This window comes from Microcebus murinus, chromosome 11, assembly GCF_040939455.1.
Source record: "Microcebus murinus isolate Inina chromosome 11, M.murinus_Inina_mat1.0, whole genome shotgun sequence".
In the NCBI taxonomy this organism is placed as follows: Eukaryota; Metazoa; Chordata; class Mammalia; order Primates; family Cheirogaleidae; genus Microcebus; species Microcebus murinus.
In genome coordinates this window covers 69,168,268-69,184,351 of record NC_134114.1, presented here as the reverse complement: position 1 = coordinate 69,184,351, position 16,084 = coordinate 69,168,268, and the positions used below count along the sequence as shown (strand labels likewise).

General features: G+C 36.8%; 1 protein-coding gene and 1 non-coding gene across 5 annotated transcripts in view; one reads left to right on the top strand and one right to left on the bottom strand.

Annotated features, from left to right (window-relative positions):
• ARB2A (ARB2 cotranscriptional regulator A) overlaps positions 1-16,084 on the top strand; it is a 425,319-nt gene that overhangs the window by 339,057 nt on the left and 70,178 nt on the right. The window lies entirely within an intron of this gene.
• LOC142874184 (small nucleolar RNA SNORA73 family) lies at positions 9,102-9,302 on the bottom strand. The gene has a single exon (XR_012922003.1). It is a non-coding gene; the product is annotated as a small nucleolar RNA SNORA73 family (small nucleolar RNA).

The window sequence follows — 16,084 nt, the reverse complement described above, 5'->3', positions numbered from 1 at the left end:
TGAATACTTTCTAACTTGAAGAAAAATGATACTTTGCATTTGAAACTTTCCTCTTTCCTTTCCTTCCCTTCTTCGCCCATAAGCAGATGTCCTCATACTATATACCTGCAATCCTGTGAGGAAAGCAGGCATCTGGGTGTTTTCCAACACAGGAGGATTACCTTAAATACTCCCAGGTGTGGGGGAAGCCAAGGATGAGCTGTAGGGAGTAATATAAATTCTTTGAAATTCTGTGTTGAATTGTCAGATTAAGTACAATTCATTTATAGAGAGGGGAATCACAGCTTTTCTCATATTCTTCAAGGGGTATACATACGGTCTCCAAAAAGTAAAGATCTGGTGGTTCCAGCAGTAGCTTGGAGAGCAAAGGGGACACACTTCCTGTGGTACCACTGACACATTGGGTAGTGTGTGATTAAGTATATTTCAGTCATGCCTTCAATTGCAGGGTCAAAGTAATAGCAGTGTTGGGAGGTGCTGGCAGAGAATCCATGATGTTCATGGCAAGTCTGCTGCATACATGGACATAAATAATAAAAAGAACCATGTTCTCCTGTTTGTATACTGGCCTTTGCTATTATCTCATAGTTACAGTCCTCATTTTTAGAAATAAAAGCAAACCTTTAAGAAAACTTATTCTGTTTTCTGTTTTGTTAAACTCCAATCATGTGCATGTTCCCTAGTAGGTGTCCTTCACTTCCTTGAAGCTATTTTGTGGGCATCAGAAAATTAAGATGCCACTGGGAAAGCTTATTGTTTCTGGACCCTAGAGAGCCCTATGAGAGCTCATCCAAAGCTCACCAGCTTTGCAACCCCAGAGTGACTGATAGACTTCAGGAGTCTCAGTGGACAATCAAATGGAGCTGCTGATAGGGAGCTGTTTCCAAGGGCAAACTGAGGGTAGCTTCTCATGAAACTGAAGGTAGCTTTCAGGAACAGATTAAGGACTTTGGGAATATTAGGACACTGAGGGCGCAAGGCCAATTAGAGAGGTGGAACAGCCAGAAGTGGGGGCAAGTGGTAAAAATAATGCTATTTCCCTGCTTGAAGTGTAACATCACCTGCCACTCTTAGGCCACTGGTACTTACATACAAAGGTTCTTTTCCAGCAACCAAAGTGCATCTTTTAACTATTAGATCATATCTGTCAGTTATTCGAAGTAGTTTTACCTTCCATTCTGCCTCTTATTGATTCTCAAAACCACTAGTGGTCTCACAAAACTATCTAAACACCTTTTTCAGTTTTAGTTTCTGCACTGTAGTCTTTATGAACAAACTCCAATTCTATCAGCCTGTTCACAGAAGTGTCTTAAGAAACAAAAATAACACTAAAAAGCGGAAAGCCTTAACTATTTTTTTTCACTATTGTTTGAAGGTAAGAAGAGAACTAATCCTGTTTGCACACCTACTGTGTTTCATTCACTTTCTGTGCATCATCTTATTTACTCCTCACAGCTTATCTTCGTAGTGACTATTATGATCTGTTTTATAGATGAGTCAACTGAGGTTCATGTAGTTTATAAGTGGAAGAGTTGAGATTTTAACCCAGATCTGGTAGTTGCAAACACACACTACTTCCCTGAAACCCACCAGAGAGCAGAGGCACCAGAGATGGTTCCTGAAGGTTTGTGATGGTAGCAGCCTTGCGCAAAAGGGTCAGGGAATTTGTCTTCAAGCTGCACTGTGTACTTACAAATATATTGTATATGTGTTTAGGATAATTTGGGGGAAAGCTAATAGAATTCATGAGGAGGCCAAAGTCCCTACACATTTACAAGTTATCCCTTGGTGTTTCCCCAGAAGGATTGTATAGAAGTGATCAGAGTAGAAATGAAATAAGCAACTGATAAATAAGGTAATTTTTAATTTTTGTTTTTTATTTAAATAATTGTTTTTTTTTTTATTCTAGTGAAATGTCACAAGTAAAAAAAGAGAATTTATCACAATTTTATCATGGACAATAGGGTAAAAAAATGGAGGAAAAAATCCAGGTGAGGGATTAATAATTGAATAATGAAACTCTTAAACTTGAAAATATTCATGAACTTTGACAAAAATATGTATAATAGATATGGGTCTAAATCACCTTTGATACACACATCTGGGAATCCAGGGAAGTAGAAGGAGCATATTAAGAAGGAAAACTTACAGCAGCACAGGACTGAAAGTTAAGAGAATTTAGTCCTTCCCCCACCTCACTCCAACCCAATGCAACCATTCCATTAGTATTTCTGGCCCCTTCATTCATCTATCCAAATATTTATTGATCCCTTCAGTATGTCAGACACTATTCCAGATATTAGGGATTTGGAAATGAAAAAGACAAACAAAATTCTTGTTGCATAAAGCTTAAATTTTAAAAGAAAAAATAGCTAATAAATAGGTAGACAAATAAATAGATATATACAGTTTACATCTTAAATAGTGATGTTAGAATAAAAATTAAGTAGACTAAGAGGTAAGAAAGTGCCTCAATGAGAAATTCCTTGGGTTTTCTTTGCACCTTTTGGGACCTCCTTCTCTTTATACATAAAATGTGGGCATTGGTAGGTGATCACTAAATAGCTGCAAAAATCTGTGCTTTCTTTAAGAGATGTAATCTTTGGATGAAATAATCTTTTGTATGTATAAGTTACATTCTTTATTGTCCATTGATCTCAAAATGTAATAAAAATGTTTATTGATTCCCAAGGTTAATTCCATTTTACATTTGGAGAATTTAAACTGAGAATAAAACACCTTCCCAAAGGTTACATAATAGTAAAAGGAGGATTATAGCTCTCAATTCCTGCCACTCTCAGTCTGAAATTTTTACCACACTAGGAGATATAATGAGAAGTTGAATTGAAATGTCAGAGCAGTTCAAAGTAGATTAAAGATGTGTAAGCTGTGATGGACTGAAATATTTACAAATAAGGAATTGGATAAGTATATCCCACTGCACTCATTTAAGGCAGGCAAGTAAGCCATGTGATATGCTTTAAGCCAGTAAAATAGCAAATCCCCCCCCAAAAAAATCTATAATTTTAATCAAAAGTTTGTTTCAGTCATTGAAATTCTGTTATCGCTGCTTACAAACATTAAAGTCAATCAAAGCATCAGTAGCTTTGCAAGATCAATATTTTTAATATGTTTGCATTGCAGTGCTGCAGATTTTTGGCTAATGGATCGTGCCCATATTGATTTCCATGGGAAATGTTAGTCTGATACTGAAATAATTAAAAAAAAACAGGGATTATTGGTTTGGAATTTTGAAGGAGACAGAACTATAAAAATTGGTTATTGACTAAATTGTGTGGGGTGAGTGAACCTTGGGCACTTGCAATAAACTTGTAGCACTCAGTCATTACTGAATACAACCTAGTCCCTTAAACTGAAAATCAATCAATAACCTATTATAACAATGCAAATTATGGTGAAATAACATACTAGACATGTAAGAATAACATTTTATCAAAACAGATATGCATAAGGATATGTATGGGCGTATTGAAAACGTCTGCTGAAACGTAGTGACTGCTTTTGACTTTGAGATTCATGCTGAAGATAGTTTGAGTAGCATTTTTAAAGAGATAAACTGCTGCAAAATAACAGTAAAAAGAAGCATACTATTATTTTATGAACAATAATGAAAGTGCAAACACTACAGCATGTCAAATGACAGATTCTGTTATTTTGATTCAGAACAAAATGACAATTGTTACTCTGTTCTCAAAGCATAGGAATAATGTATGCAAGCATTAGATTAGATACAAACACATTCCCCGCAATATGAATCTAGTGCATATTACATTGCTCTTGTTTTTCAGCCTTTGGTTAGGAGAGCCATATTTTCATCTAGAAAGTTTACTCTGTGTTTTCATTTGGTTACCATTATAAATTTATGAATTCTTTATCTCTCAGAGGCAATCTAGTGTTTAGAGACAGAGAGTTTTTTTAATGTCTCAATATAAGTTCTGCCCAGGATAATAGTACTGAGAAGTAGCAGTTACATATTTTCTTATAAATTTTTATTTACTGGACTTTTAAAATTGCATGTTATTTACATAATATGGAAATGTTTATATGCTTTGAGGGGAAGAAGAGATCAAGATAAAACTGAAAATTAGTAACCACAACTGTTGCATTTTGTTGCTATCTCTATAAGCCCAGTCAATATTTTTTCACAATAACTTGGATTCTCTTTATAAATAGATAAGTTATCATGATTCTTTCTGCTGCATGAGATGATAGTACTCAGATAACACAGGTAGTCCCTTTCAATTTAGTGTTAATCTTTGATCATCATTTTTGTCAAATTTCTTTCATTCTATTCTGACTTCTTCTATCATTAGAACTAGTATTGCCCCCATTAATAAAATCCTTTTTCTTCCTTTCCTGCTTGAAATTTATACCTGAATCTGACTTTTCTCAAACATTCTCCCCCATCAGTTAAACTGTTGGGACATTCTGCTTGATAGATCCAGCCTTCAGAATGATTTATGAGACAAGAAGCTTCACTGTTATCTAATATTAGGTACATCGTACCTGAAAATAACCAAGTTGTACAGTAAAAATATATGCACATAAGTTGTATAAATATTCATACAGCTTTTGCTAAATCATTCAATGATTTTCAGTTATGGATATTATTAGTAAAGTATTCATGGTCTTAAAAATGATAAGATTCCAATTCCCTAGCCTACTATTTCCACATTTTCATATACAATTGCTCTTCCTATTGTTTATGTCTTTCTAAGAATTCCAGTTGGAATTTGTGTCGCTTATTATTGTCAGAAAATGTTATTTCCTCAACAGATAGAATCTGTGAAATCCCCAGTTAGAATTTCTAGTTGTCTAACTAGTCAAGGAGCCAGGCATGGTGAAAATGGGAAATGATCAGCTCTTAGAAATCCAGCAGAGTAAACACATAGTTGTTCTGCAAGACTCCATAGCCCATCCCACCCTCGCATGAGCCTCTGCTCTGGTCTCACCTACATTTTTCATCTAGGCCTCTGGTGCCATTTCTACTCAGGATAGTTATTGTCTCACAACTCTCTAGTAGCTTAGAAGCCATGTAAGTTGGGACTTGGTCCAGAACATCCCTGCTGTCTTCACTGGCAGTCTTAGCAAAAACCAAGCTGATGTCCAACTGTGAGGGCACTCTCTGAGAACAGGGGTGAGGCTCCAGAGGAAGGCAGATTTTTAAAATTTGCTTATAGACCATGGACATTTGGCAAAAATCTGTTGCACTCAATAGAAAGCACCCAAATTAACAGGGAAGTAGTTGTCTGTTTACTGATACTGTCTGAAGATAGGGAAGGGGGAATTCAAAAGAGCTGCTCCTGTTGCGATTTTTTTATATTCATGGTTAGTGAATACCAGTGTCAGAAGTTTACACCACTCTATGGACAAGATGGTTTGATTTTAGTTTTCAGACAAAAACAGACTTTCTGCATTGTAGGTCATGCTGATAAAAACTCCTTCTAGAATCAAACCATTCAGATAGTCTATGCTAAGCCTTACCTATAAGCACCTGAAACATACATGGAGGTCTTTATTCATTAACAAATTATTACACATGCATGCTGCTCAGAAAGTGTGTGGAAGAGAGTGGTTAAGAGCACAGGCTCGGAAGCCAGACTGCCTGAATTCATATCCTTTCTCTGCCACTTGCTATCTCCGTAACCCTGTAACCATGGACAAGTTGCCCATGTTCTCTATTCTTCCATTCCTCCACCTGTAAGCTGATGATAATAATAGGGCTTCGCTCATAGGATGTTGTGAAGATGTTGTGCAGCATTTATTGCTTGCTTCTGTATGCAGTCATTCTGATATCTGTGCTGTTGGGAGCAGAAATGAAAGACTTTAATTTGTAGTAATTTTGTCTCTAAAATCCCATCTCTTATAATCTCAGAGAGCTTCTCCTATCCTTTGGCCCTGTGGCACCCTGCACCAGCCCTACCATAGTGTATGTTACTGCGCAGTATCTATTTACTTGTCTCTCCCACCTCCATTAAACTGTAAGCTTCATGGAGACAAAAACTGTGTCTGTCTTATTAATTCAATGTAATGCCTAGTGCATATAGTCTATATTCATTTGTATTCAACAAATATTTATTGGATAAATGTTAAATAGAATGTTGAAAAAAATACTAAAGGATATTTGTAGAATTTTGCTTTGATTTTGTTATTTCCTGGTATTAACAGAGGCTGCCATGCAATGGATGATTGATTTCAACTTTTTTGCACTGGCCTCTGCCTAGGATGGTCTACCCCTAGATATCCACAGCTCACCCCTGATTTCCTTCAGATCTTTATTCAAATGTCACCTTCTCAATTATTCCTATCATGACTACCTCATTTAAAATCTCATCTCTGTCCCTTCTCTGTTCTGTTTTATTTTTCTGTGGTATTTATGATAAACCAACCCTCTCTATAAAGTAGTTATTTGTTATATGTATGATTTGTTGTTAGCCTCCCCTGCCTCTCACTAGAATGTAAGCTTTGTCAGTTTTGCTCACTGATAAATCTCTAGCAGCTGGAACAGTGCCTGGCACAAAGTAGGCAGGCACTTTAAGAATATCTGTTGAGTCTGAGCATGGTAGCTCACGCCTATAATCCTAGCACTTTGAAAGGCTGAGGTGGGAGAATCGCTTGAGGCCAGGATTTTAAGACCAACCTGTGCAACAAAGTGAGACCTTTTCTCTATAAAAAATTTTAAAATTATCCAGGTGTGGTGGCACACCTGTAGTCTCAACTACTCCAGAGGCTGAGGTAGGAGGATTGCTTGAGCCCAGGAACTCAAGGCTGCACTGAGCTATGATCACATCACTGTACTCCAGCCTGGGTGACAGTGAGATCTTGTCTCAAAAAGAAAAAATCTGTTGAGTTAATTAATAAATTTTGATGCATTGGGGCTGTCAATTTAGAAATAACTGGAAGCAATATTACTATTCAAGGATAATCAACAAAGAATTAGAAATAAGAAACCTGGGGCTCTATCTTGAGATCAATTCTATATGGTTTTTGACTTGCTAAAGGTGCATACTTTAACCTCCTTAAGCCCTTTAACCCAGTCTTCAAATTCTGAAAATCATTCTCACCAAAATATTCTTCCAAGGGTAATTCTGAATAATATATTGCTAATTATTTTATAAAATATATCTGAGATTATATCTTTAAAGTTGTATGAGATACTAGTGTTAGAGGCATTGTTTTAAATAGTTAAACCCTAAAGCAAATTGCTTCTTTAAATATGTGGATATTGACTTTCTGTAGAGCACAAATGCAGAATCTCTGCAAAGTTTTAATTAAGAATAATTAAAAACATATGTATTAAACTGTTTCATTCTACCAGCTTAGTAGGGGTTTTTATTTCAGAAAAAAAAATTTTTTTTACATGTTATATAGCATAAAATGCTATGTTGCGCCAGTGCTAGCAGGGAAAATGTAGTGTGCAGAAGTGCTGAAAAAAACAATGTGATTTATAAATTCCCTGCATTATTTTTGTTCAAAAATTTTTTCATTAAAATTAAACCTTCACTTGGGTGGCTTATGTGTTTGAATTCATTATGAGAGCATCACACAAACACAAAGTTGAAGAATAAAATTATATATAAGAAATAAAAGAGTTGTATGGGAGACAACATATTTAAAAATATAAAGCCTTAGTGTCATACATGAGATGAGATTTTCATTCTGTTTGCTGAATAGTAATAGTAAGATTATTTACTTTATGATGTCATAAAATGACTTAAATAAGCTTATGTTAATAAGAAACAAATGTTTAAACGAAAGATTCAAAGAAGGCAGCAAATGATTGGTTACTGGCATGGATCAAGAAAGCCAGGTACTATATACTGAAAGCAAAGTAACTCCTAGCTGTTCATACAGGGGAGAGATACAGAAAGTATCAAAAGCTAAAGGGAAGAGCAAACAAATGAGGAAACTAATACTTATTAGGCCAGATGAGATGAAGTTATTCCATAATATAAGGTTTGAGAAGAGAACAGATATAAAGACAAATAAAAACTAAACAAACATGATAATAGATTATATGGATTATCATTTTTCTCACCATAAAAGGAAGATCTAACTAAACTTTTATTTTATTTTGTTTTGTTTTTATTTTTGTTTTTGTTTTTTTTTTTTTTTGAGACAGAGTCTCGCTTTGTTGGCCAGGCTAGAATGAGTGCTGTGGCATCAGCCTAGCTCAAAGCAACCTCAAACTCCTGGGCTCAAGCAATCCTGCTGCCTCAGCCTCCCGAGTAGCTGGGACTACAGGCATGCGCCACCATGCCCGGCTAATATTTTCTATATATATTAGTTGGCCAATTAATTTTTTTCTATTTATAGTAGAGACAGAGTCTCACTCTTGCTCAGGCTGGTTTGGAACTCCTGACCTTGAGCAATCCGCCCGCCTCGGCCTCCCAGAGTGCTAGGATGTGAGCCACCGCGCCCAGCCCAAACTTGTATTTTATACAAGACAACAACACCAAAAGAGAAGAGCCATGTGCATGACAGACATTGTAGTATTTTAATTTGTATTTTTCCACCTAAAACATATCTCTCGTTTCTCTTACCACTGCATTCCCCACATTAGTCTATCTGTGGCCAATGGTAAAATGTAAGTATTGGTTATCTAGAATGAGTACCGTATTGCTTAATAACATCCCCATCTATGCTGTAATACGTCAAGGAGAAAGGGATAAGGATCACAAGGGAGCTAATGATATAATAGAGAAATTGGGAAGAAGCCATGGTTCTATCTAATCATAAGATCCAACAAGACATTCAGGGATTGAAAAAGGTCCATTAACTGAACCTTGAAAGCTGGGTGGGATTTAAAGATCCATAAAAGGGAAGAATAATATTTCAGCTTGGGTTATCAGCATGAGCAAGGGCTTCAAAGTATAGGCTATGTGGTATAAATATTTCTAATAGCAAAAAGAGAGTTTGAAAGATGCATCATGGGAGTGGAGAATGGGAAAAATAGAAGTTATAAGAGAAGTGTGAATGAGATAACAGAGAACATAGGCTAAAGAATTGGTTTTTTTTTTTTTTAGATTAGACTCCTGAAGAGCTGTTAGTTACTTCAACTTAAAATTTTACTATACTAGATATATTTCCTGCATGATTTGTCTCCCTAGTCATTGTCTGAAGTCCTCTGAGAAGCTGTAGGAATATGCAGGTGCAGACCCAGTATCCTCTCCAGTGCTGTGGAAAGAGACTGTACACCATGGGGCTCTAGAGCCTTCTGCTCCCCTGTGCCATTTGGACAAAGCCAGGAGAGAGTAACCTCCTGGAGTATCCACAAATGGAATGAATATTTTATTTTTTAGGCCCAGGGATCAAAAAGTATTTGAGGGCAGAAATGAAATAACTGAATTACCCTTTAGAAAAATTCATCTAGCAGCTATGAGTAAAATATATTGAGGAGGAAAGACCAGAGATAGGGAAAATACATTTAAAAGGTTATTATTATAGTCCCTGCAAAAAGTAATGAGTTCTGAATGCTGGCAATGAGAGTGAAAGTGAAGAGAAGGGATAGAATCCAAAGACATACAGACTTAGAATCCATGTGACTTGGCCATGAGAGTCAACTTAAATTTTTTCTTCAAATAGGACAGTCTATTTTTTAGTGGAATCTCTAAAAAAATGATGGGGCACAGAATAGGGAAATGTTAGTGGAAGTTCAGAAAAGATTGTGTGCATGGAGCATGTCTACAAGTCAGTGCAGTTTTAGGCTAAGAACAGCTTTAAAAAACTGGATACTGAAGTAGTTGATGGAGAAAAAGGAATAGAAATTGGGACTTAAGATTCAATTCCTTGCATTCGGACTTTATATTCTTTTTAAGTTATTTGAGGATTCAGATAATCTTACCTTCTTCTAAGATTACTAAGCCTTTAGAATGCTTTCCTCTGGAAGCAAATGACTAGTTTTGTAGAGCAAAGTTATCCCAGAGCCATAGTAGGAAAGAAGTGACATAGATGGAGAGATGGTTAAATGTAAATAATTTGATTTTGATGGAGAATGGGGGAGGTAGGTATAAGATTAGGTCTTCACAGTTCCCATTGGATACCACAATGACTAGACTCCACCTTTATCAACTTAGTAATAAGTGGTGCCAATTGTAATCTGTGTATTACTATAAAATATCATCTTGGTATGTTTGCACTTGCTCTGTGACTCCATGTTCCACTCCAACTTTCCTTTACTCAGGTAGATAAGCATGACTTAGTCTGTTTATTGTTTATGCAGTAGTCGTGTATCTTCTTCCCCCCAAGAAGCAAGCACATTGAAGGAAGACTGAGCTTTTGAAAGCTCTCTCAAACATTCATCAGTTTTTATGATGATTTTGAAACTTAAGAGAAAAAAAAACATTAAGTCAAGAGAAAAATAAGGCTGTTATATTGGTTTCTGTAAGACACTGTTCTTTAGTAGCCCAAACCACTTCCAAGTAATCCACAAAAAAATCTTCACATTATTCAAAGGCTCAGGTTTATATCAATTATACAGTGTTCCAGTTATGTATTGCTGCATAACAAGCCATCCAAAAACTTAGTGGCTTAAAACAATTTATTATTATCGCTCATGGTTTCATGAGTTGACTGAGCTCAGCTGGTAGGCTCTTGCCTGGGATCTCTCATATGGTTATAGTCATATTCCAATTGGACTAGAGTCATCTGAAACTTCACTGGCCTGGACATCCAGAATGGCTCATTCGCATGCTGGCAGTTGATGCTAGCCGCCATCTGGGAATTCAGCTGGTACTGTCTAATGGAGCACTACACATGACCTCTTCATGTTTCTTGGGCTTCCCCCCGGCATGTTCTGAGTTCCAACAAGGGGGCATATCAGAAGCAAGTAACTATTCTAAGAGTACCAGATAGAAGCCGCAAAACTTGTGACCTAGCCTCAAAAGTCATGCAGCATCACATCTACCATGCCCTGTGTTCACAAAGAAAATCATAAAGCCAGCTCACATTCAAGGGGAGGAGGTTATACAACGACATTGATACTGTGAGGCATGGCTCATTGGCGAGGAGTGGAGAGAGCACCTGGCTTTGGGGCCTAACTACTACACATAGTAAAACAATAAAGCAGGATGATCAGGGGGAAATTAGACCATATCCATAGATAAGGGTTTTACTGAATGATGTTACTGCTACTGGTGTTGTTGGTGGTCCTCATTTACCCACTTCCTTTAGAGAAATAAGGATCTAGAAGTTTATTTCTCTCTCACGTAACAGTCCAAGGTGGGCATTCTAGATGGACAGATAGTTCCATGCCCCCCACTCAACTATATTTGGACACCAGATTCCTTCCATCCTGTTTCTCTGCCATTACCCAGGCAGTGTTCTCATCTGCATGATCACACCTGGGCTGCAGGTTCATCATCACTCTGAATCACAGGAAGAGGAAAATAAGAACATGGAGGAGGTGTACCCACTTTCAGGTTCTAGGCAAAGGCAAGAGCCTACATGGTAAGCTTAAGAACTGAAAAAATGTCCATTATTGCTGGAGAGTAGAGTATAAGGAGGTAAAAAGAAATGAGGCTGGAGAGATGAGCAGGAATCAGGTCATGGAGAGCTTCCTCAGCCTTATAAAAAAGCATGGAGAGAAAGGATCTAAGGAAGAGAAGATAGTATGATTAGGTCTCTTCTTTTCAGTTAACATTTTAGCTGTGACAAAGGGGAGTGGATTGGAAGATGACAGAACCAAAAGCAAGACTAGTTAGATCATCATGATGATCTGGTTGAGACAGTGGAGATGGAGAAAATAGTTCGAGGTGAGAGTTCTTTAGGAATATTGATGGGTTTCAGTGGGTGATAGGGCAGAAAGCATCAGTGTGACACCCAAGTTTGTGGTTTGAACAATTGTAGAGATGTGCCCTATCATTAAAAGACAAAATGAAAATGAAAACTGAAAGAGAAGCATATTTGTTGGGGGATGATGAGTTCGGTTGCAACATGCTGAGTCTGAGGCACCTAAAACATTTCCAAGTAGAAATAAACACTAAACTATTAGATATATTGACTAAAGCTCAAAAGAAAGAGAGATTTGGGGGTTATAGGACAGATGAAGTCACCCTGGGAGGACATAATCGGTGAGAAGCACACATTTGGTGGCTGTGTAGCAAGGTCTCTAGAAGCAGCAAAGAGGGAACCACCAAAGAATTACAGAGAAAATAAGAGGAAGAAGAGGAAGAAAAGCCAGGGGAAGAGAATACTCTGATCGGAGAGATGGTCAGCAGTGTCAAATGCTACTGAAGTTCTAAAGAATACTGAAAGGTATTCTTAGCTTAGGGGTTAACAGTCTTTCACTGTAAAGGGCCAGGTGGTAAATATTTTAGGTCTGTGTGCCATACGGTCTTGGTCACAACCACTCATCTCTGCTGTTGTGGCCCAAAAGCAACCCTAGACAAGGATACACACAAATGACCAAGACTCTGTTCTAGTAAAGCTTTATTTATAGAAACAGGCAGCTGGCTGGTTTCAATTAGTGTCTCTCTGTAAAACAGTAGGGGCAAAAGCCAGATTGGAGATGAAGAAATGAAAATAAAATGGCTATAATTAAAACCATAATGAAATATCACCTCATATCTGTTAGAATGGTTTTTATCAAAAGATAAGTGCTGGCAAGGTTGTAGAGAAAAGGGAACTCTTTCTTGCATACTCTTGGTGGGAATCTAAATAAGCAGGAGCCATTGTGGAAACACTATGGAGGTTTCTAAAAAAATTAAAAATAGGACTACCATATGATCTAGCAATTCCGCTTCTGGATATATTTCTAAAGGACATGAAGTTAGTATTTCAAAAAGATTAGCACTCCCCTGTTCATTGCGGCAGCATTCACAATAGCAAAGATATGGAATCAACCTGAGTGTCTATCGGTGGATGAATGGATAGAGAAAATGTGGTGTATATACACAAGGGAACACTATTAAACCTTGAAAAAGAAAGAAATTCTGTAATTTCCCACAACATGGATGAAGCTGGAGGACATACTCCTAAGGAAATAAGCCAGACACATAAAGAAAAGTACTGCATGATTTCACTTATATGTGGAATCAAACAAAGTCGAACTGACAGAAGTAGAGTAGAATGGTGATTGCTGGGTATGGGGGCAGGGAGCGGAGAAGAATGAGATGCTGGTCAAAGAATACAAAGTTTTGGTTAAATAAAAGGAATAAATCTTGGAGATCTGTTGTACAGCATAGTGATGATAGTTAATAACAATGACTGTATACTTAAAAATTGCTAAGAGAGATTTTTTTTTTAACTCAAGTCCCATTAAAGGGATGAGTTTTTGTTTTTGTTTTTGTTTTTTTTAAGACAGAGTCTCACTTTGTTGCCCAGGCTAGAGTGAGAGCCGTGGCATCAGCCTAGCTCACAGCAACCTCAAACTTCTGGGCTCAACTAATCCTTCTGCCTCAGCCTCCCAAGTAGCTGGGACTACAGGCATGCGCCACCATGCCCAGCTAATTTTTTCTATATATATTAGTTGGCCAATTAATTTCTTTCTATTTATAGTAGAGACAGGGTCTCACTCTTGCTCAGGCTGGTTTGGAACTCCTGACCTCGAGCAATCCACCCACCTCCGCCTCCCAGAGTGCTAGGATTACAGGCGTGAGCACCGCGCCCGGCCAAAAATTGCTAAGAGAGATTTTAAATGTTTTTCGCACCAAACAAATAATAAGTATGTGAAGTTCTGGATATGTAAATTAGCTTGATTTAATCATTCCAGAATGTATACAGGCATAACCTCAGAGGTATCTCATATTTTGTTCCAGACCATCAAAATAAAGTTAATATCTCAATAAAACAAGTTACACAAATATTTTGCTTTCCTGGTACATATAAAAGTTATGTGTATACTATACTGTAATCAATTAAGTGTGCAATGACATTACATCTAAAAAAAAGTGTATACCTTAATTTGAAAATATTTGTTAAAAAAATGCCGACACAGAGACATGAAGCGAGCACGTGCTGTTCGAAAAATGGCACTGATAAACTTGCTCCACACAGCGTTGCCACAAACCTTTAATTTGTAAAAAATACAATATCTGCAAAGCACAATAAATCAGGGTATACTTGTACATATATCAAAACATCACATTAGGCCGGGCACGGTGGCTCACGCTTATAATCCTAGCACCCTGGGAGGCCGAGGCGGGCGGATTGCTCAAGGTCAGGAGTTCAAAACCAGCCTGAGCGAGACCCCATCTCTACTATAAAAATAGAAAGAAATTAATTGGCCAACTAATATATATATATATATAAAAATTAGCCGGGCATGGTGGCTCGTGCCTGTAGTCCCAGCTACTTGGGAAGCTGAGGCAGGAGGATCACTTGAGCCCAGGAGTTTGAGGTTGCTGTGAGCTAGGCTGACGCCACGGCACTCACTCTAGCCTAGGCAAGAAAGCGAGACTCTGTCTCAAAAAAAAACAAAAAAAAACACATCACATTGTACCCCATAAATATATATAATAAAAGAAAAGGAAATGGCTGTGGAAGAGAAAGGAAGAATTTTAAAACAACTAGAAGACAGAGTGGAGTCAAAGGATGTTTTGTTTTATTTGTTTAAGATGAAAGAGACTTGAATGATTATAAATTATGTAAATAGCTAGTGAGAATGTAAAGATGCAAAGAAGAATTAGGTTATAGAATCGAGATGCCTTTGATGTTAAGGCAGGATCTGATCCAGAGCTCAATGTAAGGAAGAAATTGCTATTAGAGAGGAGGAGGAGGATGAGTTTAATCCTGACAGATCTTCAGATTTGGTGGTGAAAAGTGAAAGAATTCTATTCTGATGAATTTTGGTTTTGCCTTGAAGTAGCAGACCAGGTCATATGCTCAAGAAAAGGTGAAGACTGCACTATGAGGTTTGAAAAGTGAAGAGTACAAGGTAGACTTAGTTTTGCAAATGCAAATATCTATATGTTTCTATTTAAAAAGGTCATTCTAAAAAAAAAATCAAACAATGAAAAGAAATTAAAATCCCTAATCATACCACCCCTGAGAAATAACACAGATTTCTAGATTTTTGTGTAATGTAAATATCTACTAAACATAAATAGTTTCATATGCATATTGCTCTAAACTTGATTTTCTTTCTATTGCTTTTTTCCAATTATAAAAATAACACATCCTTGTTACCAAAAAAGAAATATATATATATTAATATTATGTATTATAGTTGGATATTTTTTCATATTAGTTGTATATACATACAACTTTATTCTTTTTAGCAACCACATTATATTTTAATTGATTGAATGTGTCATAATTTATTTTATTGAGTCTTTATTGAAAATTATTTCTTTTTCCTCATTTTTTGGTTAGTATTAACAGTATTAACAGTATTGAAGTAAATATCTTTGTAAATTTTCGATAGTGTTTCTGTAAAATAAATTTTATTATTCAGACAAAGTCTCACTCTGTTGTCCTAGCTGGCATGCAGTGATGTCAGCCTAGCTCATAGCAACCTCAAAATCCTGAGGCTCAAGTGAGCCTCATGCCTTAACCTCCTGAGTAGCTGGGACTACAGGCATGCACCACCATGCCCAGCCAATTTTTTCTATTTTTAGTAGAGACGGGGTCTCACTCTTGCCCAGGCTGGTTTCAAACTCCTGAGCTCAATCGATCCTCCAACCTGGGCCTCCCAGAGTGCTAGGATTACAGGCATGAGCCACCACTCCCAGCCTTAAAATAAATTTTAAAAAGTGAAATTTGTAGGTCAAAATGTAAGCACATATTTCATTTGAAAAGATGTAGCCAAATTGCTCTGCAAAATAGCTGTACATGTTTACATTTATAACCTCTTTATTATTAATTATTTTAATCTTTGCTAATCTGAAAAATTTCTCAATTAAATATATATTTGGTAAGCAGGAAGGTTGAGCATATTTTTGTATAATTACTGGCCATTTATGCTTATCTCGTAAATTACCATGTCTTTGTTTTTCTATTGTCTTTGTCATTTCTTTGTCAATTTGTAGGAGTCCTTTATAAATGATGGATAATTTATTGTATTTGATATATTTTTACCCAGTTTGCCTTTTATCTTTTCATTTTGCTTATGGAGTTTCTTGGG